Raw genomic sequence first — 19,819 nt, forward strand, 5'->3', positions numbered from 1 at the left:
TTTTAAGACATAAAAGCAATAAGCATGGATAGTATTTCGGGTGCGATCATACCAGCACTAATGCACCGGATCCCATCAGAACTCCGCAGTTAAGCGTGCTTGGGCGAGAGTAGTACTAGGATGGGTGACCCCCTGGGAAGTCCTCGTGTTGCACCCCCTTTTTTGTTGCCCGTTTGCGTTTTTTTAGATTTTACGTGCGGTTTTTTTTTTGTTTTTTTTTCTTTCTTGCTATTTCTATGCTCGGTTGGCCTCCGCTTCATGGTTGATGCTTTTCTTATTTTTGGAACGGGGCCGATCGGTCACGTGGGTCCCACGCCTCGCGTACGAAAACAAAGGAGGTTCTGCGTCTTTTAAGACATAAAAGCAATAAGCATGGATAGTATTTCGGGTGCGATCATACCAGCACTAATGCACCGGATCCCATCAGAACTCCGCTGTGAAGCGTGCTTGGGCGAGAGTAGTACTAGGATGGGTGACCCCCTGGGAAGTTGTCGTGTTGCACCCCCCTTTTTCGTTGCCCGTTTGCGTTTTTTTAGATTTTACGTGTGGTTTTTTTTGTTTTTTTTTTCTTTCTTGCTATTTCTATGCTCGGTTGGCCTCCGCTTCATGGTTGATGCTTTTCGTATTTTTGGAACGGGGCCGATCGGTCACGTGGGTCCCACGCCTCGCGTACGAAAACAAAGGAGGTTCTGCGTCTTTTAAGACATAAAAGCAATAAGCATGGATAGTATTTCGGGTGCGATCATACCAGCACTAATGCACCGGATCCCATCAGAACTCCGCTGTGAAGCGTGCTTGGGCGAGAGTAGTACTAGGATGGGTGACCCCCTGGGAAGTCCTCGAGTTGCACCGCACTTTTTCGTTGCCCGTTTGCGTTTTTTTAGATTTTACGTGTGGTTTTTTTTGTTTTTTTTTTCTTTCTTGCTATTTCTATGCTCGCGTGGCCTCCGCTTCATGGTTCATGGTTTTCGTATTTTTGGAACGGAGCTGATCGGTCACGTGGGTCCCACGCCTCGCGTACGAAAACAAAGGAGGTTCTGCGTCTTTTAAGACATAAAAGCAATAAGCATGGATAGTATTTCGGGTGCGATCATACCAGCACTAATGCACCGGATCCCATCAGAACTCCGCTGTGAAGCGTGCTTGGGCGAGAGTAGTACTAGGATGGGTGACCCCCTGGGAAGTCCTCGTGTTGCACCCCCCCCCCCCCTTTTCGTTGCCCGTTTGCGTTTTTTTAGTTTTTACGTGCGGTTTTTTTTGTTTTTTTTTCTTTCTTGCTATTTCTATGCTCGGGTGGCCTCCGCTTCATGGTTCATGGTTTTCGTATTTTTGGAACGGAGCCGATCGGTCACGTGGGTCCCACGCCTCGCGTACGAAAACAAAGGAGGTTCTGCGTCTTTTAAGACATAAAAGCAATAAGCATGGTTAGTATTTCGGTTGCGATCATACCAACACTAATGCATCGGATCCTATAAGAACTCCGCAGTTAAGCGTGCTTGGGCGAGAGTAATACTAGGATGGGTGACCCCCTGGGAGGTCCTCGTGTTGCACCCCCCCTTTTTCGTTGCCCGTTTGCGTTTTTTTAGATTTTACGTGCGGTTTTTTTTTTGTTTTTTTTCTTTCTTGCTATTTCTATGCTCGGGTGGCCTCCGTTTCATGGTTCATGGTTTTCGTATTTTTGGAACGGAGCCGATCGGTCACGTGGGTCCCACGCCTCGCGTACGAAAACAAAGGAGGTTCTGCGTCTTTTAAGACATAAAAGCAATAAGCATGGATAGTATTTCGGGTGCGATCATACCAGCATTAATTCACCGGATCCCATCAGAACTCCGCAGTTAAGCGTGCTTGGGCGAGAGTAGTACTAGGATGGGTGACCCCCTGGTAAGTCCTCGTGTTGCACCTCCTTTTTCGTTGCCCGTTTGCGTTTTTTTAGATTTTACGTGCGGTTTTTTTTTTGTTTTTTTTTCTTTCTTGCTATTTCTATGCTCGGGTGGCCTCCGCTTCATGGTTGATGCTTTTCGTATTTTTGGAACGGAGCCGATCGGTCGCGTGGGTCCCACGCCTCGCGTACGAAAACAAAGGAGGTTCTGGGTCTTTTAAGACATAAAAGCAATAAGCATGGATAGTATTTCGGGTGCGATCATACCAGCACTAATGCACCGGATCCCATCAGAACTCCGCTGTGAAGCGTGCTTGGGCGTGAGTAGTACTAGGATGGGTGACCCTCTGGGAAGTTGTCGTGTTGCACCCCCCTTTTTCGTTGCCCGTTTGCGTTTTTTTAGATTTTACGTGTGGTTTTTTTTGTTTTTTTTTTCTTTCTTGCTATTTCTATGCTCGCGTGGCCTCCGCTTCATGGTTCATGGTTTTCGTATTTTTGGAACGGAGCTGATCGGTCACGTGGGTCCCACGCCTCGCGTACGAAAACAAAGGAGGTTCTGCGTCTTTTAAGACATAAAAGCAATAAGCATGGATAGTATTTCGGGTGCGATCATACCAGCACTAATGCACCGGATCCCATCAGAACTCCGCTGTGAAGCGTGCTTGGGCGAGAGTAGTACTAGGATGGGTGACCCCCTGGGAAGTCCTCGTGTTGCACCGCCCTTTTTCGTTGCCCGTTTGCGTTTTTTTAGATTTTACGTGCGGTTTTTTTTTGTTTTTTTTTTCTTTCTTGTTATTTCTATGCTCGGGTGGCCTCCGCTTCATGGTTGATGGTTTTCGTATTTTTGGAACGAAGCCGATCGGTCACGTGGGTCCCACGCCTCGCGTACGAAAACAAAGGAGGTTCTGCGTCTTTTAAGACATAAAAGCAATAAGCATGGATAGTATTTCGGGTGCGATCATACCAGCACCAATTCACCGGATCCCATCAGAACTCCGCAGTTAAGCGTGCTTGGGCGAGAGTAGTAGTAGGATGGGTAACCCCCTGGGAAGTCCTCGTGTTGCACCCCCCTTTTTCGTTGCCCGTTTGCGTTTTTTTAAATTTTACGTGCGGTTTTTTTTTGTTTTTTTTTCTTTCTTGCTATTTCTATGCTCGGGTGGCCTCCGCTTCATGGTTCATGGTTTTCGTATTTTTGGAACGGAGCCGATCGGTCACGTGGGTCCCACGCCTCGCGTACGAAAACAAAGGAGGTTCTGCGTCTTTTAAGACATAAAAGCAATAAGCATGTTTAGTATTTCGGTTGCGATCATACCAACACTAATGCATCGGATCCTATAAGAACTCCGCAGTTAAGCGTGCTTGGGCGAGAGTAATACTAGGATGGGTGACCCCCTGGGAGGTCCTCGTGTTGCACCCCCCCTTTTTCGTTGCCCGTTTGCGTTTTTTTAGATTTTACGTGCGTTTTTTTTTTTGTTTTTTTTCTTTCTTGCTATTTCTATGCTCGGGTGGCCTCCGTTTCATGGTTCATGGTTTTCGTATTTTTGGAACGGAGCCGATCGGTCACGTGGGTCCCACGCCTCGCGTACGAAAACAAAGGAGGTTCTGCGTCTTTTAAGACATAAAAGCAATAAGCATGGATAGTATTTCGGGTGCGATCATACCAGCATTAATTCACCGGATCCCATCAGAACTCCGCAGTTAAGCGTGCTTGGGCGAGAGTAGTACTAGGATGGGTGACCCCCTGGTAAGTCCTCGTGTTGCACCTCCTTTTTCGTTGCCCGTTTGCGTTTTTTTAGATTTTACGTGCGGTTTTTTTTTTGTTTTTTTTTCTTTCTTGCTATTTCTATGCTCGGGTGGCCTCCGCTTCATGGTTGATGCTTTTCGTATTTTTGGAACGGAGCCGATCGGTCGCGTGGGTCCCACGCCTCGCGTACGAAAACAAAGGAGGTTCTGGGTCTTTTAAGACATAAAAGCAATAAGCATGGATAGTATTTCGGGTGCGATCATACCAGCACTAATGCACCGGATCCCATCAGAACTCCGCTGTGAAGCGTGCTTGGGCGTGAGTAGTACTAGGATGGGTGACCCTCTGGGAAGTTGTCGTGTTGCACCCCCCTTTTTCGTTGCCCGTTTGCGTTTTTTTAGATTTTACGTGTGGTTTTTTTTGTTTTTTTTTTCTTTCTTGCTATTTCTATGCTCGCGTGGCCTCCGCTTCATGGTTCATGGTTTTCGTATTTTTGGAACGGAGCTGATCGGTCACGTGGGTCCCACGCCTCGCGTACGAAAACAAAGGAGGTTCTGCGTCTTTTAAGACATAAAAGCAATAAGCATGGATAGTATTTCGGGTGCGATCATACCAGCACTAATGCACCGGATCCCATCAGAACTCCGCTGTGAAGCGTGCTTGGGCGAGAGTAGTACTAGGATGGGTGACCCCCTGGGAAGTCCTCGTGTTGCACCGCCCTTTTTCGTTGCCCGTTTGCGTTTTTTTAGATTTTACGTGCGGTTTTTTTTTGTTTTTTTTTTCTTTCTTGTTATTTCTATGCTCGGGTGGCCTCCGCTTCATGGTTGATGGTTTTCGTATTTTTGGAACGAAGCCGATCGGTCACGTGGGTCCCACGCCTCGCGTACGAAAACAAAGGAGGTTCTGCGTCTTTTAAGACATAAAAGCAATAAGCATGGATAGTATTTCGGGTGCGATCATACCAGCACCAATTCACCGGATCCCATCAGAACTCCGCAGTTAAGCGTGCTTGGGCGAGAGTAGTAGTAGGATGGGTAACCCCCTGGGAAGTCCTCGTGTTGCACCCCCCTTTTTCGTTGCCCGTTTGCGTTTTTTTAAATTTTACGTGCGGTTTTTTTTTGTTTTTTTTTCTTTCTTGCTATTTCTATGCTCGGGTGGCCTCCGCTTCATGGTTGATGGTTTTCGTTTTTTTGGAACAGAGCCGATCGGTCACGTGGGTTCCACGCCTCGCGTACGAAAACAAAGGAGGTTCTGCGTCTTTTAAGATATAAAAGCAATAAGCATGAATAGTATTTCGGGTGCGATCATACCAGCACTAATGCACCGGATCCCATCAGAACTCCGCAGTTAAGCGAGCTTGGGCGAGAGTAGTACTAGGATGGGTGACCCCCTGGGAAGTCCTTGTGTTGAACCCCCCCTATTTTCGTTGCCCGTTTGCGTTTTTTTAGATTTTACGGGCGGTTTTTTTTTGTTTTTTTCTTTCTTGCTATTTCTAAGCTCGGGTGGCCTCCGCTTCATGGGTGATAGTTTTCGTATTTTTGGAACGGAGCCGATCGGTCACGTGGGTCCCACGCCTCGCGTACGAAAACAAAGGAGGTTCTGCGTCTTTGAAGACATAAAAGCAATAAGCATGGATAGTATTTCGGGTGCGATCATACCAGCATTAATTCACCGGATCCCATCAGAACTCCGCAGTTAAGCGTGCTTGGGCGAGAGTAGTACTAGGATGGGTGACCCCCTGGTAAGTCCTCGTGTTGTACCTCCTTTTTCGTTGCCCGTTTGCGTTTTTTTAGATTTTACGTGCGATTTTTTTTTGTTTTTTTTTTCTTTCTTGCTATTTCTATGCTCGGGTGGCCTCCGCTTCATGGTTGATGCTTTTCGTATTTTTGGAACGGAGCCGATCGGTCACGTGGGTCCCACGCCTCGCGTACGAAAACAAAGGAGGTTCTACGTCTTTTAAGACATAAAAGCAATAAGCATGGATAGTATTTCGGGTGCGATCATACCAGCACTAATGCACCGGATCCCATCAGAACTCCGCTGTGAAGCGTGCTTGGGCGTGAGTAGTACTAGGATGGGTGACCCCCTGGGAAGTCCTCGTGTTGCACCGCCCTTTTTCGTTGCCCGTTTGCGTTTTTTTAGATTTTACGTGCGGTTTTTTTTTTTTTTTTTTTCTTTCTTGTTATTTCTATGCTCGGGTGGCCTCCGCTTCATGGTTGATGGTTTTCGTATTTTTGGAACGGAGCCGATCGGTCACGTGGGTCCCACGCCTCGCGTACGAAAACAAAGGAGGTTCTACGTCTTTTAAGACATAAAAGCAATAAGCATGGATAGTATTTCGGGTGCGATCATACCAGCACCAATTCACCGGATCCCATCAGAACTCCGCAGTTAAGCGTGCTTGGGCGAGAGTAGTACTAGGATGGGTAACCCCCTGGGAAGTCCTCGTGTTGCACCCCCTTTTTTCGTTGCCCGTTTGCGTTTTTTTAAATTTTACGTGCGGTTTTTTTTTGTTTTTTTTTCTTTCTTGCTATTTCTATGCTCGGGTGGCCTCCGTTTCTTGGTTCATGGTTTTCGTATTTTTGGAACGGAGCCGATCGGTCACGTGGGTCCCACGCCTCGCGTACGAAAACAAAGGAGGTTCTGCGTCTTTTAAGACATAAAAGCAATAAGCATGGATAGTATTTCGGGTGCGATCATACCAGCATTAATTCACCGGATCCCATCAGAACTCCGCAGTTAAGCGTGCTTGGGCGAGAGTAGTACTAGGATGGGTGACCCCCTGTTAAGTCCTCGTGTTGTACCTCCTTTTTTGTTGCCCGTTTGCGTTTTTTTAGATTTTACGTGCGATTTTTTTTTGTTTTTTTTTTCTTTCTTGCTATTTCTATGCTCGGGTGGCCTCCGCTTCATGGTTGATGCTTTTCGTATTTTTGGAACGGAGCCGATCGGTCACGTGGGTCCCACGCCTCGCGTACGAAAACAAAGGAGGTTCTGCGTCTTTTAAGACATAAAAGCAATAAGCATGGATAGTATTTCGGGTGCGATCATACCAGCACTAATGCACCGGATCACATCAGAACTCCGCAGTTAAGCGTGCTTGGGCGTGAGTAGTACTAGGATGGGTGACCCCCTGGGAAGTCCTCGTGTTGCACCCCCCATTTTCGTTGCCCGTTTGCGTTTTTTTAGATTTTACGTGCGGTTTTTTTGTTTTTTTTTTCTTTCTTGCTATTTTTATGCTCGGGTGGCCTCCGCTTCATGGTTGATGCTTTTCGTATTTTTGGAACGGAGCCGATCGGTCACGTGGGTCCCACGCCTCGCGTACGAAAACAAAGGAGGTTCTGCGTCTTTTAAGACATAAAAGCAATAAGCATGGATAGTATTTCGGGTGCGATCATACCAGCACTAATGCAACGGATCCCATCAGAACTCCGCTGTGAAGCGTGCTTGGGCGAGAGTAGTACTAGGATGGGTGACCCCCTGGGAAGTCCTCGTGTTGCACCTGCTTTTTCGTTGCCCGTTTGCGTTTTTTAGATTTTACGTGCGGTTTTTTTTGTTTTTTTTTCTTTCTTGCTATTTCTATGCTCGGGTGGCCTCCGCTTCATGGTTCATGGTTTTCGTATTTTTGGAACGGAGCCGATCGGTCAAGTGGGTCCCACGCCTCGAGTACGAAAACAAAGGAGGTTCTGCGTCTTTTAAGACATAAAAGCAATAAGCATGGATAGTATTTCGGGTGCGATCATACCAGCACTAATGCACCGGATCCCATCAGAACTCCGCAGTTAAGCGTGCTTGGGCGAGAGTAGTACTAGGATGGGTGACCCCCTGGGAAGTCCTCGTGTTGCACCCCCTTTTTTGTTGCCCGTTTGCGTTTTTTTAGATTTTACGTGCGGTTTTTTTTTTGTTTTTTTTTCTTTCTTGCTATTTCTATGCTCGGTTGGCCTCCGCTTCATGGTTGATGCTTTTCGTATTTTTGGAACGGGGCCGATCGGTCACGTGGGTCCCACGCCTCGCGTACGAAAACAAAGGAGGTTCTGCGTCTTTTAAGACATAAAAGCAATAAGCATGGATAGTATTTCGGGTGCGATCATACCAGCACTAATGCACCGGATCCCATCAGAACTCCGCTGTGAAGCGTGCTTGGGCGAGAGTAGTACTAGGATGGGTGACCCCCTGGGAAGTTGTCGTGTTGCACCCCCCTTTTTCGTTGCCCGTTTGCGTTTTTTTAGATTTTACGTGTGGTTTTTTTTGTTTTTTTTTTCTTTCTTGCTATTTCTATGCTCGCGTGGCCTCCGCTTCATGGTTCATGGTTTTCGTATTTTTGGAACGGAGCTGATCGGTCACGTGGGTCCCACGCCTCGCGTACGAAAACAAAGGAGGTTCTGCGTCTTTTAAGACATAAAAGCAATAAGCATGGATAGTATTTCGGGTGCGATCATACCAGCACTAATGCAACGGATCCCATCAGAACTCCGCTGTGAAGCGTGCTTGGGCGAGAGTAGTACTAGGATGGGTGACCCCCTGGGAAGTCCTCGTGTTGCACCTGCTTTTTCGTTGCCCGTTTGCGTTTTTTAGATTTTACGTGCGGTTTTTTTTGTTTTTTTTTTCTTTCTTGCTATTTCTATGCTCGGGTGGCCTCCGCTTCATGGTTCATGGTTTTCGTATTTTTGGAACGGAGCCGATCGGTCAAGTGGGTCCCACGCCTCGAGTACGAAAACAAAGGAGGTTCTGCGTCTTTTAAGACATAAAAGCAATAAGCATGGATAGTATTTCGGGTGCGATCATACCAGCACTAATGCACCGGATCCCATCAGAACTCCGCAGCTAAGCGTGCTTGGGCGAGAGTAGTACTAGGATGGGTGACCCCCTGGGAAGTCCTCGTGTTGCACCCCCCTTTTTTGTTGCCCGTTTGCGTTTTTTTATATTTTACGTGCGGTTTTTTTTTTGTTTTTTTTCTTTCTTGCTATTTCTATGCTCGGTTGGCCTCCGCTTCATGGTTGATGCTTTTCGTATTTTTGGAACGGGGCCGATCGGTCACGTGGGTCCCACGCCTCGCGTACGAAAACAAAGGAGGTTCTGCGTCTTTTAAGACATAAAAGCAATAAGCATGGATAGTATTTCGGGTGCGATCATACCAGCACTAATGCACCGGATCCCATCAGAACTCCGCTGTGAAGCGTGCTTGGGCGAGAGTAGTACTAGGATGGGTGACCCCCTGGGAAGTTGTCGTGTTGCACCCCCCTTTTTCGTTGCCCGTTTGCGTTTTTTTAGATTTTACGTGTGGTTTTTTTTGTTTTTTTTTTCTTTCTTGCTATTTCTATGCTCGCGTGGCCTCCGCTTCATGGTTCATGGTTTTCGTATTTTTGGAACGGAGCTGATCGGTCACGTGGGTCCCACGCCTCGCGTACGAAAACAAAGGAGGTTCTGCGTCTTTTAAGACATAAAAGCAATAAGCATGGATAGTATTTTGGGTGCGATCATACCAGCACTAATGCACCGGATCCCATCAGAACTCCGCTGTGAAGCGTGTTTGGGCGAGAGTAGTACTAGGATGGGTGACCCCCTGGGAAGTCCTCGTGTTGCACCCCCCCCCTTTTTCGTTGCCCGTTTGCGTTTTTTTAGTTTTTACGTGCGGTTTTTTTTGTTTTTTTTTTCTTTCTTGCTATTTCTATGCTCGGGTGGCCTCCGCTTCATGGTTCATGGTTTTCGTATTTTTGGAACGGAGCCGATCGGTCACAGGGTCCCACGCCTCGCGTACGAAAACAAAGGAGGTTCTGCGTCTTTTGAGACATAAAAGCAATAAGCATGGTTAGTATTTCGGTTGCGATCATACCAACACTAATGCATCGGATCCTATAAGAACTCCGCAGTTAAGCGTGCTTGGGCGAGAGTAGTACTAGGATGGGTGACCCCCTGGGAGGTCCTCGTGTTGCACCCCCCCTTTTTCGTTGCCCGTTTGCGTTTTTTTAGATTTTACGTGCGGTTTTTTTTTTGTTTTTTTTCTTTCTTGCTATTTCTATGCTCGGGTGGCCTCCGTTTCATGGTTCATGGTTTTCGTATTTTTGGAACGGAGCCGATCGGTCACGTGGGTCCCACGCCTCGCGTACGAAAACAAAGGAGGTTCTGCGTCTTTTAAGACATAAAAGCAATAAGCATGGATAGTATTTCGGGTGCGATCATACCAGCATTAATTCACCGGATCCCATCAGAACTCCGCAGTTAAGCGTGCTTGGGCGAGAGTAGTACTAGGATGGGTGACCCCCTGGTAAGTCCTCGTGTTGCACCTCCTTTTTCGTTGCCCGTTTGCGTTTTTTTAGATTTTACGTGCGGTTTTTTTTTTGTTTTTTTTTCTTTCTTGCTATTTCTATGCTCGGGTGGCCTCCGCTTCATGGTTGATGTTTTTCGTATTTTTGGAACGGAGCCGATCGGTCGCGTGGGTCCCACGCCTCGCGTACGAAAACAGAGGAGGTTCTGGGTCTTTTAAGACATAAAAGCAATAAGCATGGATAGTATTTCGGGTGCGATCATACCAGCACTAATGCACCGGATCCCATCAGAACTCCGCTGTGAAGCGTGCTTGGGCGAGAGTAGTACTAGGATGGGTGACCCTCTGGGAAGTTGTCGTGTTGCACCCCCCTTTTTCGTTGCCCGTTTGCGTTTTTTTAGATTTTACGTGTGGTTTTTTTTGTTTTTTTTTTCTTTCTTGCTATTTCTATGCTCGCGTGGCCTCCGCTTCATGGTTCATGGTTTTCGTATTTTTGGAACGGAGCTGATCGGTCACGTGGGTCCCACGCCTCGCGTACGAAAACAAAGGAGGTTCTGCGTCTTTTAAGACATAAAAGCAATAAGCATGGATAGTATTTCGGGTGCGATCATACCAGCACTAATGCACCGGATCCCATCAGAACTCCGCTGTGAAGCGTGCTTGGGCGAGAGTAGTACTAGGATGGGTGACCCCCTGGGAAGTCCTCGTGTTGCACCGCCCTTTTTCGTTGCCCGTTTGCGTTTTTTTAGATTTTACGTGCGGTTTTTTTTTGTTTTTTTTTCTTTCTTGTTATTTCTATGCTCGGGTGGCCTCTGCTTCATGGTTGATGGTTTTCGTATTTTTGGAACGGAGCCGATCGGTCACGTGGGTCCCACGCCTCGCGTACGAAAACAAAGGAGGTTCTGCGTCTTTTAAGACATAAAAGCAATAAGCATGGATAGTATTTCGGGTGCGATCATACCAGCACCAATTCACCGGATCCCATCAGAACTCCGCAGTTAAGCGTGCTTGGGCGAGAGTAGTACTAGGATGGGTAACCCCCTGGGAAGTCCTCGTGTTGCACCCCCCTTTTTCGTTGCCCGTTTGCGTTTTTTTAAATTTTACGTGCGGTTTTTTTTTGTTTTTTTTTCTTTCTTGCTATTTCTATGCTCGGGTGGCCTCCGCTTCATGGTTGATGGTTTTCGTTTTTTTGGAACAGAGCCGATCGGTCACGTGGGTTCCACGCCTCGCGTACGAAAACAAAGGAGGTTCTGCGTCTTTTAAGATATAAAAGCAATAAGCATGAATATAGTATTTCGGGTGCGATCATACCAGCACTAATGCACCGGATCCCATCAGAACTCCGCAGTTAAGCGTGCTTGGGCGAGAGTAGTACTAGGATGGGTGACCCCCTGGGAAGTCCTTGTGTTGAACCCCCCCTATTTTCGTTGCTCGTTTGCGTTTTTTTAGATTTTACGGGCGGTTTTTTTTTGTTTTTTTCTTTCTTGCTATTTCTAAGCTCGGGTGGCCTCCGCTTCATGGGTGATAGTTTTCGTATTTTTGGAACGGAGCCGATCGGTCACGTGGGTCCCACGCCTCGCGTACGAAAACAAAGGAGGTTCTGCGTCTTTTAAGACATAAAAGCAATAAGCATGGATAGTATTTCGGGTGCGATCATACCAGCATTAATTCACCGGATCCCATCAGAACTCCGCAGTTAAGCGTGCTTGGGCGAGAGTAGTACTAGGATGGGTGACCCCCTGGTAAGTCCTCGTGTTGTACCTCCTTTTTCGTTGCCCGTTTGCGTTTTTTTAGATTTTACGTGCGATTTTTTTTTGTTTTTTTTTTCTTTCTTGCTATTTCTATGCTCGGGTGGCCTCCGCTTCATGGTTGATGCTTTTCGTATTTTTGGAACGGAGCCGATCGGTCACGTGGGTCCCACGCCTCGCGTACGAAAACAAAGGAGGTTCTGCGTCTTTTAAGACATAAAAGCAATAAGCATGGATAGTATTTCGGGTGCGATCATACCAGCACTAATGCACCGGATCCCATCAGAACTCCGCTGTGAAGCGTGCTTGGGCGAGAGTAGTACTAGGATGGGTGACCCCCTGGGAAGTCCTCGTGTTGCACCGCCCTTTTTCGTTGCCCGTTTGCGTTTTTTTAGATTTTACGTGCGGTTTTTTTTTGTTTTTTTTTTCTTTCTTGTTATTTCTATGCTCGGGTGGCCTCCGCTTCATGGTTGATGGTTTCGTATTTTTGGAACGGAGCCGATCGGTCACGTGGGTCCCACGCCTCGCGTACGAAAACAAAGGAGGTTCTACGTCTTTTAAGACATAAAAGCAATAAGCATGGATAGTATTTCGGGTGCGATCATACCAGCACCAATTCACCGGATCCCATCAGAACTCCGCAGTTAAGCGTGCTTGGGCGAGAGTAGTACTAGGATGGGTAACCCCCTGGGAAGTCCTCGTGTTGCACCCCCCGTTGCCCGTTTGCGTTTTTTTAAATTTTACGTGCGGTTTTTTTTTGTTTTTTTTTCTTTCTTGCTATTTCTATGCTCGGGTGGCCTCCGCTTCATGGTTGATGGTTTTCGTTTTTTTGGAACACAGCCGATCGGTCACGTGGGTTCCACGCCTCGCGTACGAAAACAAAGGAGGTTCTGCGTCTTTTAAGATATAAAAGCAATAAGCATGAATAGTATTTCGGGTGCGATCATACCAGCACTAATGCACCGGATCCCATCAGAACTTCGCAGTTAAGCGTGCTTGGGCGAGAGTAGTACTAGGATGGGTGACCCCCTGGGAAGTCCTCGTGTTGAACCCCCCCTATTTTCGTTGCCCGTTTGCGTTTTTTTAGATTTTTCGTGCGGTTTTTTTTTGTTTTTTTCTTTCTTGCTATTTCTATGCTCGGGTGGCCTCCGCTTCATGGGTGATAGTTTTCGTATTTTTGGAACGGAGCCGATCGGTCACGTGGGTCCCACGCCTCGCGTACGTAAACAAAGGAGGTTCTGCGTCTTTTAAGACATAAAAGTAATAAGAATGGATAGTATTTCGGGTGCGATCATACCAGCACTAATGCACTGGAACCCATCAGAACTCCGCAGTTAAACGTGCTTGGGCGAGATTAGTACTAGCATGGGTGACCCCCTGGGAAGTCCTCGTGTTGCACCCCCCTTTTTCGTTGCCCGTTTGCGTTTTTCTAGATTTTACGTGCGGTTTTTTTTGTTTTTTTTTCTTTCTTGCTATTTCTATGCTCGGGTGGCCTCCGTTTCACGGTTCATGGTTTTCGTATTTTTGGAACGGAGTCGATCGGTCAAGTGGGTCCCACGCCTCGCGTACGAAAACAAAGGAGGTTCTGCGTCTTTTACGACATAAAAGCAATAAGCATGGATAGTATTTCGGGTGCGATCATACCAGCACTAATGCACCGGATCCCATCAGAACTCCGCAGTTAAGCGTGCTTGGGCGTGAGTAGTACTAGGATGGGTGACCCCCTGGGAAGTCCTCGTGTTACACCCCCCCTTTTTCATTGCCCGTTTGCGTTTTTTTAGATTTTACGTGCGGTTTTTTTTGTTTTTTTTTCTTTCTTGCTATTTCTATGCTCGAGTGGCCTCCGCTTCGTGGTTCATGGTTTTCGTTTTTTTGGAACGGAGCCGATCGGTCACGTGGGTCCCACGCCTCGCGTACGAAAACAAAGGAGGTTCTGCGTCTTTTAAGACATAAAAGCAATAAGCATGGATAGTATTTCGGGTGCGATCATACCAGCACTAATGCACCGGATCCCATAAGAACTCCGGAGCTAAGCGTGCTTGGGCGAGAGTAGTACTAGGATGGGTGACCCCCTGGGAAGTCCTCGTGTTGCACCCCTCTTTTTCGTTGCCTATTTACGTTTTTTTAGATTTTACGTGCGGTTTTTTTTTTGTTTTTTTTTCTTTCTTGCTTTTTCTATGCTCGGGTGGCCTCCGCTTCATGGTTGATGGTTTTCGTATTTTTGGAACGGAGCCGATCGGTCACGTGGGTCCCACGCTTCGCGTACGAAAACAAAGGAGGTTCTGCGTCTTTTAAGACATAAAAGCAATAAGCATGGATAGTATTTCGGGTGCGATCATACCAGCATTAATTCACCGGATCCCATCAGAACTCCGCAGTTAAGCGTGCTTGGGCGAGAGTAGTACTAGGATGGGTGACCCCCTGGGAAGTCCTCGTGTTGCACCTCCTTTTTTGTTGCCCGTTTGCGTTTTTTTAGATTTTACGTGCGGTTTTTTTTTTGTTTTTTTTTCTTTCTTGCTATTTCTATGCTCGGTTGGCCTCCGCTTCATGGTTGATGCTTTTCGTATTTTTGGAACGGGGCCGATCGGTCACGTGGGTCCCACGCCTCGCGTACGAAAACAAAGGAGGTTCTGCGTCTTTTAAGACATAAAAGCAATAAGCATGGATAGTATTTCGGGTGCGATCATACCAGCACTAATGCACCGGATCCCATCAGAACTCCGCTGTGAAGCGTGCTTGGGCGAGAGTAGTACTAGGATGGGTGACCCCCTGGGAAGTTGTCGTGTTGCACCCCCCTTTTTCGTTGCCCGTTTGCGTTTTTTTAGATTTTACGTGTGGTTTTTTTTGTTTTTTTTTCTTTCTTGCTATTTCTATGCTCGCGTGGCCCCCATTTCATGGTTCATGGTTTTCGTATTTTTGGAACGGAGCTGATCGGTCACGTGGGTCCCACGCCTCGCGTACGAAAACAAAGGAGGTTCTGCGTCTTTTAAGACATAAAAGCAATAAGCATGGATAGTATTTCGGGTGCGATCATACCAGCACTAATGCAACGGATCCCATCAGAACTCCGCTGTGAAGCGTGCTTGGGCGAGAGTAGTACTAGGATGGGTGACCCCCTGGGAAGTCCTCGTGTTGCACCTGCTTTTTCGTTGCCCGTTTGCGTTTTTTAGATTTTACGTGAGGTTTTTTTTGTTTTTTTTTCTTTCTTGCTATTTCTATGCTCGGGTGGCCTCCGCTTCATGGTTCATGGTTTTCGTATTTTTGGAACGGAGCCGATTGGTCAAGTGGGTCCCACGCCTCGAGTACGAAAACAAAGGAGGTTCTGCGTCTTTTAAGACATAAAAGCAATAAGCATGGATAGTATTTCGGGTGCGATAATACCAGCACTAATGCACTGGATCCCATCAGAACTCCGCAGTTAAGCGTGCTTGGGCGAGAGTAGTACTAGGATGGGTGACCCCGTGGGAAGTCCTCGTGTTGCACCCCCCTTTTTTGTTGCCCGTTTGCGTTTTTTTATATTTTACGTGCGGTTTTTTTTTTGTTTTTTATTTCTTTCTTGCTATTTCTATGCTCGGTTCGCCTCCGCTTCATGGTTGATGCTTTTCGTATTTTTGGAACGGGGCCGATCGGTCACGTGGGTCCCACGCCTCGCGTACGAAAACAAAGGAGGTTCTGCGTCTTTTAAGACATAAAAGCAATAAGCATGGATAGTATTTCGGGTGCGATCATACCAGCACTAATGCACCGGATCCCATCAGAACTCCGCTGTGAAGCGTGCTTGGGCGAGAGTAGTACTAGGATGGGTGACCCCCTGGGAAGTTGTCGTGTTGCACCCCCCTTTTTCGTTGCCCGTTTGCGTTTTTTTAGATTTTACGTGTGGTTTTTTTTGTTTTTTTTTTCTTTCTTGCTATTTCTATGCTCGCGTGGCCTCCGCTTCATGGTTCATGGTTTTCGTATTTTTGGAACGGAGCTGATCGGTCACGTGGGTCCCACGCCTCGCGTAAGAAAACAAAGGAGGTTCTGCGTCTTTTAAGACATAAAAGCAATAAGCATGGATAGTATTTCGGGTGCGATCATACCAGCACTAATGCACCGGATCCCATCAGAACTCCGCTGTGAAGCGTGCTTGGGCGAGAGTAGTACTAGGATGGGTGACCCCCTGGGAAGTCCTCGTGTTGCACCCCCCCCCCCTTTTTCGTTGCCCGTTTGCGTTTTTTTAGTTTTTACGTGCGGTTTTTTTTGTTTTTTTTTTCTTTCTTGCTATTTCTATGCTCGGGTGGCCTCCGCTTCATGGTTCATGGTTTTCGTATTTTTGGAACGGAGCCGATCGGTCACGTGGGTCCCACGCCTCGCGTACGAAAACAAAGGAGGTTCTGCGTCTTTTAAGACATAAAAGCAATAAGCATGGTTAGTATTTCGGTTGCGATCATACCAACACTAATGCATCGGATCCTATAAGAAATCCGCAGTTAAGCGTGCTTGGGCGAGAGTAGTACTAGGATGGGTGACCCCCTGGGAGGTCCTCGTGTTGCACCCCCCCTTTTTCGTTGCCCGTTTGCGTTTTTTTAGATTTTACGTGATGTTTTTTTTTTGTTTTTTTTCTTTCTTGCTATTTCTATGCTCGGGTGGCCTCCGTTTCATGGTTCATGGTTTTCGTATTTTTGGAACGGAGCCGATCGGTCACGTGGGTCCCACGCCTCGCGTACGAAAACAAAGGAGGTTCTGCGTCTTTTAAGACATAAAAGCAATAAGCATGGATAGTATTTCGGGTGCGATCATACCAGCATTAATTCACCGGATCCCATCAGAACTCCGCAGTTAAGCGTGCTTGGGCGAGAGTAGTACTAGGATGGGTGACCCCCTGGTAAGTCCTCGTGTTGCACCTCCTTTTTCGTTGCCCGTTTGCGTTTTTTTTAGATTTTACGTGCGGTTTTTTTTTTGTTTTTTTTTCTTTCTTGCTATTTCTATGCTCGGGTGGCCTCCGCTTCATGGTTGATGCTTTTCGTATTTTTGGAAAGGAGCCGATCGGTCGCGTGGATCCCACGCCTCGCGTACGAAAACAAAGGAGGTTCTGGGTCTTTTAAGACATAAAAGCAATAAGCATGGATAATATTTCGGGTGCGATCATACCAGCACTAATGCACCGGATCCCATCAGAACTCCGCTGTGAAGCGTGCTTGGGCGAGAGTAGTACTAGGATGGGTGACCCTCTGGGAAGTTGTCGTGTTGCACCCCCCTTTTTCGTTGCCCGTTTGCGTTTTTTTAGATTTTAGGTGTGGTTTTTTTTGTTTTTTTTTTCTTTCTTGCTATTTCTATGCTCGCGTGGCCTCCGCTTCATGGTTCATGGTTTTCGTATTTTTGGAACGGAGCTAATCGGTCACGTGGGTCCCACGCCTCGCGTACGAAAACAAAGGAGGTTCTGCGTCTTTTAAGACATAAAAGCAATAAGCATGGATAGTATTTCGGGTGCGATCATACCAGCACTAATGCACCGGATCCCATCAGAACTCCGCTGTGAAGCGTGCTTGGGCGAGAGTAGTACTAGGATGGGTGACTCCCTGGGAAGTCCTCGTGTTGCATCGCCCTTTTTCGTTGCCCGTTTGCGTTTTTTTAGATTTTACGTGCGGTTTTTTTTTGTTTTTTTTTCTTTCTTGTTATTTCTATGCTCGGGTGGCCTCCGCTTCATGGTTGATGGTTTTCGTATTTTTGGAACGGAGCCGATCGGTCACGTGGGTCCCACGCCTCGCGTACGAAAACAAAGGAGGTTCTGCGTCTTTTAAGACATAAAAGCAATAAGCATGGATAGTATTTCGGGTGCGATCATACCAGCACCAATTCACCGGATCCCATCAGAACTCCGCAGTTAAGCGTGCTTGGGCGAGAGTAGTACTAGGATGGGTAACCCCCTGGGAAGTCCTCGTGTTGCACCCCCTTTTTCGTTGCCCGTTTGCGTTTTTTTAAATTTTACGTGCGGTTTTTTTTTGTTTTTTTTTTCTTTCTTGCTATTTCTATGCTCGGGTGGCCTCCGCTTCATGGTTGATGGTTTTCGTTTTTTTGGAACAGAGCCGATCGGTCACGTGGGTTCCACGCCTCGCGTACGAAAACAAAGGAGGTTCTACGTCTTTTAAGATATAAAAGCAATAAGCATGAATAGTATTTCGGGTGCGATCATACCAGCACTAATGCACCGGATCCCATCAGAACTCCGCAGTTAAGCGTGCTTGGGCGAGAGTAGTACTAGGATGGGTGACCCCCTGGGAAGTCCTTGTGTTGAACCCCCCCTATTTTCGTTGCCCGTTTGCGTTTTTTTAGATTTTACGGGCGGTTTTTTTTTTTTTTTCTTTCTTGCTATTTCTAAGCTCGGGTGGCCTCCGCTTCATGGGTGATAGTTTTCGTATTTTTGGAACGGAGCCGATCGGTCACGTGGGTCCCACGCCTCGCGTACGAAAACAAAGGAGGTTCTGCGTCTTTTAAGACATAAAAGCAATAAGCATGGATAGTATTTCAGGTGCGATCATACCAGCATTAATTCACCGGATCCCATCAGAACTCCGCAGTTAAGCGTGATTGGGCGAGAGTAGTACTAGGATGGGTGACCCCCTGGTAAGTCCTCGTGTTGTACCTCCTTTTTCGTTGCCCGTTTGCGTTTTTTTAGATTTTACGTGCGATTTTTTTTTGTTTTTTTTTTTCTTTCTTGCTATTTCTATGCTCGGGTGGCCTCCGCTTCATGGTTGATGCTTTTCGTATTTTTGGAACGGAGCCGATCGGTCACGTGGGTCCCACGCCTCGCGTACGAAAACAAAGGAGGTTCTGCGTCTTTTAAGACATAAAAGCAATAAGCATGGATAGTATTTCGGGTGCGATCATACCAGCACTAATGCACCGGATCCCATCAGAACTCCGCTGTGAAGCGTGCTTGGGCGAGAGTAGTACTAGGATGGGTGACCCCCTGGGAAGTCCTCGTGTTGCACCGCCCTTTTTCGTTGCCCGTTTGCGTTTTTTTAGATTTTACGTGCGGTTTTTTTTGTTTTTTTTTCTTTCTTGTTATTTCTATGCTCGGGTGGCCTCCGCTTCATGGTTGATGGTTTTCGTATTTTTGGAACGGAGCCGATCGGTCACGTGGGTCCCACGCCTCGCGTACGAAAACAAAGGAGGTTCTACGTCTTTTAAGACATAAAAGCAATAAGCATGGATAGTATTTCGGGTGCGATCATACCAGCACCAATTCACCGGATCCCATCAGAACTCCGCAGTTAAGCGTGCTTGGGCGAGAGTAGTACTAGGATGGGTAACCCCCTGGGAAGTCCTTGTGTTGCACCCCCCTTTTTCGTTGCCCGTTTGCGTTTTTTTAAATTTTACGTGCGGTTTTTTTTTGTTTTTTTTTCTTTCTTGCTATTTCTATGCTCGGGTGGCCTCCGCTTCATGGTTGATGGTTTTCGTTTTTTTGGAACAGAGTCGATCGGTCACGTGGGTTCCACGCCTCGCGTACGAAAACAAAGGAGGTTCTGCGTCTTTTAAGATATAAAAGCAATAAGCATGAATAGTATTTCGGGTGCGATCATACCAGCACTAATGCACCGGATCCCATCAGAACTTCGCAGTTAAGCGTGCTTGGGCGAGAGTAGTACTAGGATGGGTGACCCCCTGGGAAGTCCTCGTGTTGAACCCCCCCTATTTTCGTTGCCCGTTTGCGTTTTTTTAGATTTTTCGTGCGGTTTTTTTTTGTTTTTTTCTTTCTTGCTATTTCTATGCTCGGGTGGCCTCCGCTTCATGGGTGATAGTTTTCGTATTTTTGGAACGGAGCCGATCGGTCACGTGGGTCCCACGCCTCGCGTACGTAAACAAAGGAGGTTCTGCGTCTTTTAAGACATAAAAGTAATAAGAATGGATAGTATTTCGGGTGCGATCATACCAGCACTAATGCACTGGAACCCATCAGAACTCCGCAGTTAAACGTGCTTGGGCGAGATTAGTACTAGCATGGGTGACCCCCTGCGAAGTCCTCGTGTTGCACCCCCCCTTTTTCGTTGCCCGTTTGCGTTTTTCTAGATTTTACGTGCGGTTTTTTTTGTTTTTTTTTCTTTCTTGCTATTTCTATGCTCGGGTGGCCTCCGTTTCACGGTTCATGGTTTTCGTATTTTTGGAACGGAGTCGATCGGTCAAGTGGGTCCCACGCCTCGCGTACG

At 47.0% G+C, this 19,819-nt stretch overlaps 57 non-coding genes across 57 annotated transcripts; all 57 read left to right on the forward strand.

Annotated features, from left to right (window-relative positions):
- The first annotated feature begins 38 nt into the window (after positions 1 to 38).
- LOC145145261 (5S ribosomal RNA) lies at positions 39 to 157 on the forward strand. The gene has a single exon (XR_013726243.1). It is a non-coding gene; the product is annotated as a 5S ribosomal RNA (ribosomal RNA).
- Positions 158 to 386: 229 nt separating this feature from the next.
- On the forward strand, positions 387 to 505 carry LOC145147891 (5S ribosomal RNA). Its single transcript, XR_013728788.1, has one exon. It is a non-coding gene; the product is annotated as a 5S ribosomal RNA (ribosomal RNA).
- A 229-nt stretch (positions 506 to 734) lies between these two features.
- LOC145149117 (5S ribosomal RNA) lies at positions 735 to 853 on the forward strand. Its single transcript, XR_013729976.1, has one exon. It is a non-coding gene; the product is annotated as a 5S ribosomal RNA (ribosomal RNA).
- Positions 854 to 1,082: 229 nt separating this feature from the next.
- On the forward strand, positions 1,083 to 1,201 carry LOC145144267 (5S ribosomal RNA). The gene has a single exon (XR_013725279.1). It is a non-coding gene; the product is annotated as a 5S ribosomal RNA (ribosomal RNA).
- Positions 1,202 to 1,435: 234 nt separating this feature from the next.
- LOC145151079 (5S ribosomal RNA) lies at positions 1,436 to 1,554 on the forward strand. Its single transcript, XR_013731875.1, has one exon. It is a non-coding gene; the product is annotated as a 5S ribosomal RNA (ribosomal RNA).
- A 230-nt stretch (positions 1,555 to 1,784) lies between these two features.
- LOC145148912 (5S ribosomal RNA) lies at positions 1,785 to 1,903 on the forward strand. Its single transcript, XR_013729776.1, has one exon. It is a non-coding gene; the product is annotated as a 5S ribosomal RNA (ribosomal RNA).
- A 229-nt stretch (positions 1,904 to 2,132) lies between these two features.
- On the forward strand, positions 2,133 to 2,251 carry LOC145148762 (5S ribosomal RNA). The gene has a single exon (XR_013729632.1). It is a non-coding gene; the product is annotated as a 5S ribosomal RNA (ribosomal RNA).
- Positions 2,252 to 2,480: 229 nt separating this feature from the next.
- LOC145147700 (5S ribosomal RNA) lies at positions 2,481 to 2,599 on the forward strand. Its single transcript, XR_013728596.1, has one exon. It is a non-coding gene; the product is annotated as a 5S ribosomal RNA (ribosomal RNA).
- A 230-nt stretch (positions 2,600 to 2,829) lies between these two features.
- LOC145147741 (5S ribosomal RNA) lies at positions 2,830 to 2,948 on the forward strand. The gene has a single exon (XR_013728634.1). It is a non-coding gene; the product is annotated as a 5S ribosomal RNA (ribosomal RNA).
- A 229-nt stretch (positions 2,949 to 3,177) lies between these two features.
- LOC145151081 (5S ribosomal RNA) lies at positions 3,178 to 3,296 on the forward strand. The gene has a single exon (XR_013731877.1). It is a non-coding gene; the product is annotated as a 5S ribosomal RNA (ribosomal RNA).
- Positions 3,297 to 3,526: 230 nt separating this feature from the next.
- LOC145148913 (5S ribosomal RNA) lies at positions 3,527 to 3,645 on the forward strand. The gene has a single exon (XR_013729777.1). It is a non-coding gene; the product is annotated as a 5S ribosomal RNA (ribosomal RNA).
- A 229-nt stretch (positions 3,646 to 3,874) lies between these two features.
- LOC145148763 (5S ribosomal RNA) lies at positions 3,875 to 3,993 on the forward strand. Its single transcript, XR_013729633.1, has one exon. It is a non-coding gene; the product is annotated as a 5S ribosomal RNA (ribosomal RNA).
- A 229-nt stretch (positions 3,994 to 4,222) lies between these two features.
- LOC145147701 (5S ribosomal RNA) lies at positions 4,223 to 4,341 on the forward strand. Its single transcript, XR_013728597.1, has one exon. It is a non-coding gene; the product is annotated as a 5S ribosomal RNA (ribosomal RNA).
- A 230-nt stretch (positions 4,342 to 4,571) lies between these two features.
- On the forward strand, positions 4,572 to 4,690 carry LOC145147742 (5S ribosomal RNA). The gene has a single exon (XR_013728635.1). It is a non-coding gene; the product is annotated as a 5S ribosomal RNA (ribosomal RNA).
- Positions 4,691 to 4,919: 229 nt separating this feature from the next.
- Positions 4,920 to 5,038, forward strand: LOC145148962 (5S ribosomal RNA). The gene has a single exon (XR_013729824.1). It is a non-coding gene; the product is annotated as a 5S ribosomal RNA (ribosomal RNA).
- A 229-nt stretch (positions 5,039 to 5,267) lies between these two features.
- LOC145149936 (5S ribosomal RNA) lies at positions 5,268 to 5,386 on the forward strand. The gene has a single exon (XR_013730772.1). It is a non-coding gene; the product is annotated as a 5S ribosomal RNA (ribosomal RNA).
- A 229-nt stretch (positions 5,387 to 5,615) lies between these two features.
- On the forward strand, positions 5,616 to 5,734 carry LOC145148010 (5S ribosomal RNA). The gene has a single exon (XR_013728908.1). It is a non-coding gene; the product is annotated as a 5S ribosomal RNA (ribosomal RNA).
- Positions 5,735 to 5,963: 229 nt separating this feature from the next.
- On the forward strand, positions 5,964 to 6,082 carry LOC145145194 (5S ribosomal RNA). The gene has a single exon (XR_013726181.1). It is a non-coding gene; the product is annotated as a 5S ribosomal RNA (ribosomal RNA).
- A 229-nt stretch (positions 6,083 to 6,311) lies between these two features.
- LOC145150477 (5S ribosomal RNA) lies at positions 6,312 to 6,430 on the forward strand. Its single transcript, XR_013731301.1, has one exon. It is a non-coding gene; the product is annotated as a 5S ribosomal RNA (ribosomal RNA).
- A 229-nt stretch (positions 6,431 to 6,659) lies between these two features.
- LOC145134071 (5S ribosomal RNA) lies at positions 6,660 to 6,778 on the forward strand. Its single transcript, XR_013718886.1, has one exon. It is a non-coding gene; the product is annotated as a 5S ribosomal RNA (ribosomal RNA).
- A 228-nt stretch (positions 6,779 to 7,006) lies between these two features.
- Positions 7,007 to 7,125, forward strand: LOC145149612 (5S ribosomal RNA). Its single transcript, XR_013730467.1, has one exon. It is a non-coding gene; the product is annotated as a 5S ribosomal RNA (ribosomal RNA).
- A 226-nt stretch (positions 7,126 to 7,351) lies between these two features.
- LOC145145379 (5S ribosomal RNA) lies at positions 7,352 to 7,470 on the forward strand. The gene has a single exon (XR_013726354.1). It is a non-coding gene; the product is annotated as a 5S ribosomal RNA (ribosomal RNA).
- A 229-nt stretch (positions 7,471 to 7,699) lies between these two features.
- On the forward strand, positions 7,700 to 7,818 carry LOC145147892 (5S ribosomal RNA). The gene has a single exon (XR_013728790.1). It is a non-coding gene; the product is annotated as a 5S ribosomal RNA (ribosomal RNA).
- A 229-nt stretch (positions 7,819 to 8,047) lies between these two features.
- On the forward strand, positions 8,048 to 8,166 carry LOC145149614 (5S ribosomal RNA). Its single transcript, XR_013730469.1, has one exon. It is a non-coding gene; the product is annotated as a 5S ribosomal RNA (ribosomal RNA).
- A 227-nt stretch (positions 8,167 to 8,393) lies between these two features.
- LOC145153557 (5S ribosomal RNA) lies at positions 8,394 to 8,512 on the forward strand. The gene has a single exon (XR_013734058.1). It is a non-coding gene; the product is annotated as a 5S ribosomal RNA (ribosomal RNA).
- Positions 8,513 to 8,741: 229 nt separating this feature from the next.
- On the forward strand, positions 8,742 to 8,860 carry LOC145147893 (5S ribosomal RNA). Its single transcript, XR_013728791.1, has one exon. It is a non-coding gene; the product is annotated as a 5S ribosomal RNA (ribosomal RNA).
- Positions 8,861 to 9,089: 229 nt separating this feature from the next.
- Positions 9,090 to 9,208, forward strand: LOC145146905 (5S ribosomal RNA). Its single transcript, XR_013727828.1, has one exon. It is a non-coding gene; the product is annotated as a 5S ribosomal RNA (ribosomal RNA).
- Positions 9,209 to 9,439: 231 nt separating this feature from the next.
- Positions 9,440 to 9,558, forward strand: LOC145150633 (5S ribosomal RNA). The gene has a single exon (XR_013731444.1). It is a non-coding gene; the product is annotated as a 5S ribosomal RNA (ribosomal RNA).
- Positions 9,559 to 9,788: 230 nt separating this feature from the next.
- Positions 9,789 to 9,907, forward strand: LOC145148914 (5S ribosomal RNA). Its single transcript, XR_013729778.1, has one exon. It is a non-coding gene; the product is annotated as a 5S ribosomal RNA (ribosomal RNA).
- A 229-nt stretch (positions 9,908 to 10,136) lies between these two features.
- LOC145148506 (5S ribosomal RNA) lies at positions 10,137 to 10,255 on the forward strand. The gene has a single exon (XR_013729388.1). It is a non-coding gene; the product is annotated as a 5S ribosomal RNA (ribosomal RNA).
- A 229-nt stretch (positions 10,256 to 10,484) lies between these two features.
- LOC145147703 (5S ribosomal RNA) lies at positions 10,485 to 10,603 on the forward strand. The gene has a single exon (XR_013728599.1). It is a non-coding gene; the product is annotated as a 5S ribosomal RNA (ribosomal RNA).
- Positions 10,604 to 10,832: 229 nt separating this feature from the next.
- LOC145145196 (5S ribosomal RNA) lies at positions 10,833 to 10,951 on the forward strand. The gene has a single exon (XR_013726183.1). It is a non-coding gene; the product is annotated as a 5S ribosomal RNA (ribosomal RNA).
- A 231-nt stretch (positions 10,952 to 11,182) lies between these two features.
- Positions 11,183 to 11,301, forward strand: LOC145146625 (5S ribosomal RNA). Its single transcript, XR_013727560.1, has one exon. It is a non-coding gene; the product is annotated as a 5S ribosomal RNA (ribosomal RNA).
- A 229-nt stretch (positions 11,302 to 11,530) lies between these two features.
- Positions 11,531 to 11,649, forward strand: LOC145149937 (5S ribosomal RNA). Its single transcript, XR_013730773.1, has one exon. It is a non-coding gene; the product is annotated as a 5S ribosomal RNA (ribosomal RNA).
- A 229-nt stretch (positions 11,650 to 11,878) lies between these two features.
- On the forward strand, positions 11,879 to 11,997 carry LOC145147705 (5S ribosomal RNA). The gene has a single exon (XR_013728600.1). It is a non-coding gene; the product is annotated as a 5S ribosomal RNA (ribosomal RNA).
- Positions 11,998 to 12,226: 229 nt separating this feature from the next.
- LOC145145197 (5S ribosomal RNA) lies at positions 12,227 to 12,345 on the forward strand. The gene has a single exon (XR_013726184.1). It is a non-coding gene; the product is annotated as a 5S ribosomal RNA (ribosomal RNA).
- Positions 12,346 to 12,568: 223 nt separating this feature from the next.
- LOC145147828 (5S ribosomal RNA) lies at positions 12,569 to 12,687 on the forward strand. The gene has a single exon (XR_013728717.1). It is a non-coding gene; the product is annotated as a 5S ribosomal RNA (ribosomal RNA).
- Positions 12,688 to 12,916: 229 nt separating this feature from the next.
- On the forward strand, positions 12,917 to 13,035 carry LOC145148291 (5S ribosomal RNA). Its single transcript, XR_013729182.1, has one exon. It is a non-coding gene; the product is annotated as a 5S ribosomal RNA (ribosomal RNA).
- A 228-nt stretch (positions 13,036 to 13,263) lies between these two features.
- LOC145140052 (5S ribosomal RNA) lies at positions 13,264 to 13,382 on the forward strand. Its single transcript, XR_013722069.1, has one exon. It is a non-coding gene; the product is annotated as a 5S ribosomal RNA (ribosomal RNA).
- Positions 13,383 to 13,611: 229 nt separating this feature from the next.
- Positions 13,612 to 13,730, forward strand: LOC145139107 (5S ribosomal RNA). Its single transcript, XR_013721832.1, has one exon. It is a non-coding gene; the product is annotated as a 5S ribosomal RNA (ribosomal RNA).
- A 230-nt stretch (positions 13,731 to 13,960) lies between these two features.
- On the forward strand, positions 13,961 to 14,079 carry LOC145145130 (5S ribosomal RNA). Its single transcript, XR_013726119.1, has one exon. It is a non-coding gene; the product is annotated as a 5S ribosomal RNA (ribosomal RNA).
- A 229-nt stretch (positions 14,080 to 14,308) lies between these two features.
- Positions 14,309 to 14,427, forward strand: LOC145147894 (5S ribosomal RNA). Its single transcript, XR_013728792.1, has one exon. It is a non-coding gene; the product is annotated as a 5S ribosomal RNA (ribosomal RNA).
- A 228-nt stretch (positions 14,428 to 14,655) lies between these two features.
- LOC145149615 (5S ribosomal RNA) lies at positions 14,656 to 14,774 on the forward strand. The gene has a single exon (XR_013730470.1). It is a non-coding gene; the product is annotated as a 5S ribosomal RNA (ribosomal RNA).
- Positions 14,775 to 15,000: 226 nt separating this feature from the next.
- Positions 15,001 to 15,119, forward strand: LOC145143808 (5S ribosomal RNA). Its single transcript, XR_013724843.1, has one exon. It is a non-coding gene; the product is annotated as a 5S ribosomal RNA (ribosomal RNA).
- Positions 15,120 to 15,350: 231 nt separating this feature from the next.
- On the forward strand, positions 15,351 to 15,469 carry LOC145147895 (5S ribosomal RNA). Its single transcript, XR_013728793.1, has one exon. It is a non-coding gene; the product is annotated as a 5S ribosomal RNA (ribosomal RNA).
- A 229-nt stretch (positions 15,470 to 15,698) lies between these two features.
- LOC145144268 (5S ribosomal RNA) lies at positions 15,699 to 15,817 on the forward strand. The gene has a single exon (XR_013725280.1). It is a non-coding gene; the product is annotated as a 5S ribosomal RNA (ribosomal RNA).
- Positions 15,818 to 16,051: 234 nt separating this feature from the next.
- Positions 16,052 to 16,170, forward strand: LOC145151101 (5S ribosomal RNA). Its single transcript, XR_013731893.1, has one exon. It is a non-coding gene; the product is annotated as a 5S ribosomal RNA (ribosomal RNA).
- A 230-nt stretch (positions 16,171 to 16,400) lies between these two features.
- Positions 16,401 to 16,519, forward strand: LOC145148915 (5S ribosomal RNA). The gene has a single exon (XR_013729779.1). It is a non-coding gene; the product is annotated as a 5S ribosomal RNA (ribosomal RNA).
- Positions 16,520 to 16,749: 230 nt separating this feature from the next.
- Positions 16,750 to 16,868, forward strand: LOC145148507 (5S ribosomal RNA). The gene has a single exon (XR_013729389.1). It is a non-coding gene; the product is annotated as a 5S ribosomal RNA (ribosomal RNA).
- Positions 16,869 to 17,097: 229 nt separating this feature from the next.
- LOC145149687 (5S ribosomal RNA) lies at positions 17,098 to 17,216 on the forward strand. The gene has a single exon (XR_013730539.1). It is a non-coding gene; the product is annotated as a 5S ribosomal RNA (ribosomal RNA).
- Positions 17,217 to 17,445: 229 nt separating this feature from the next.
- On the forward strand, positions 17,446 to 17,564 carry LOC145145198 (5S ribosomal RNA). Its single transcript, XR_013726185.1, has one exon. It is a non-coding gene; the product is annotated as a 5S ribosomal RNA (ribosomal RNA).
- Positions 17,565 to 17,793: 229 nt separating this feature from the next.
- On the forward strand, positions 17,794 to 17,912 carry LOC145146626 (5S ribosomal RNA). The gene has a single exon (XR_013727561.1). It is a non-coding gene; the product is annotated as a 5S ribosomal RNA (ribosomal RNA).
- Positions 17,913 to 18,139: 227 nt separating this feature from the next.
- Positions 18,140 to 18,258, forward strand: LOC145150722 (5S ribosomal RNA). Its single transcript, XR_013731530.1, has one exon. It is a non-coding gene; the product is annotated as a 5S ribosomal RNA (ribosomal RNA).
- A 230-nt stretch (positions 18,259 to 18,488) lies between these two features.
- LOC145147706 (5S ribosomal RNA) lies at positions 18,489 to 18,607 on the forward strand. The gene has a single exon (XR_013728601.1). It is a non-coding gene; the product is annotated as a 5S ribosomal RNA (ribosomal RNA).
- Positions 18,608 to 18,835: 228 nt separating this feature from the next.
- On the forward strand, positions 18,836 to 18,954 carry LOC145146689 (5S ribosomal RNA). Its single transcript, XR_013727621.1, has one exon. It is a non-coding gene; the product is annotated as a 5S ribosomal RNA (ribosomal RNA).
- Positions 18,955 to 19,183: 229 nt separating this feature from the next.
- On the forward strand, positions 19,184 to 19,302 carry LOC145147829 (5S ribosomal RNA). Its single transcript, XR_013728718.1, has one exon. It is a non-coding gene; the product is annotated as a 5S ribosomal RNA (ribosomal RNA).
- A 229-nt stretch (positions 19,303 to 19,531) lies between these two features.
- LOC145149300 (5S ribosomal RNA) lies at positions 19,532 to 19,650 on the forward strand. The gene has a single exon (XR_013730150.1). It is a non-coding gene; the product is annotated as a 5S ribosomal RNA (ribosomal RNA).
- Positions 19,651 to 19,819: the final 169 nt, after the last annotated feature.

Source organism: Lactuca virosa, chromosome 1 (genome assembly GCF_052849685.1).
Source record: "Lactuca virosa cultivar CGN04683 chromosome 1, Lactuca_virosa_CGN04683_v6, whole genome shotgun sequence".
In the NCBI taxonomy this organism is placed as follows: Eukaryota; Viridiplantae; Streptophyta; class Magnoliopsida; order Asterales; family Asteraceae; genus Lactuca; species Lactuca virosa.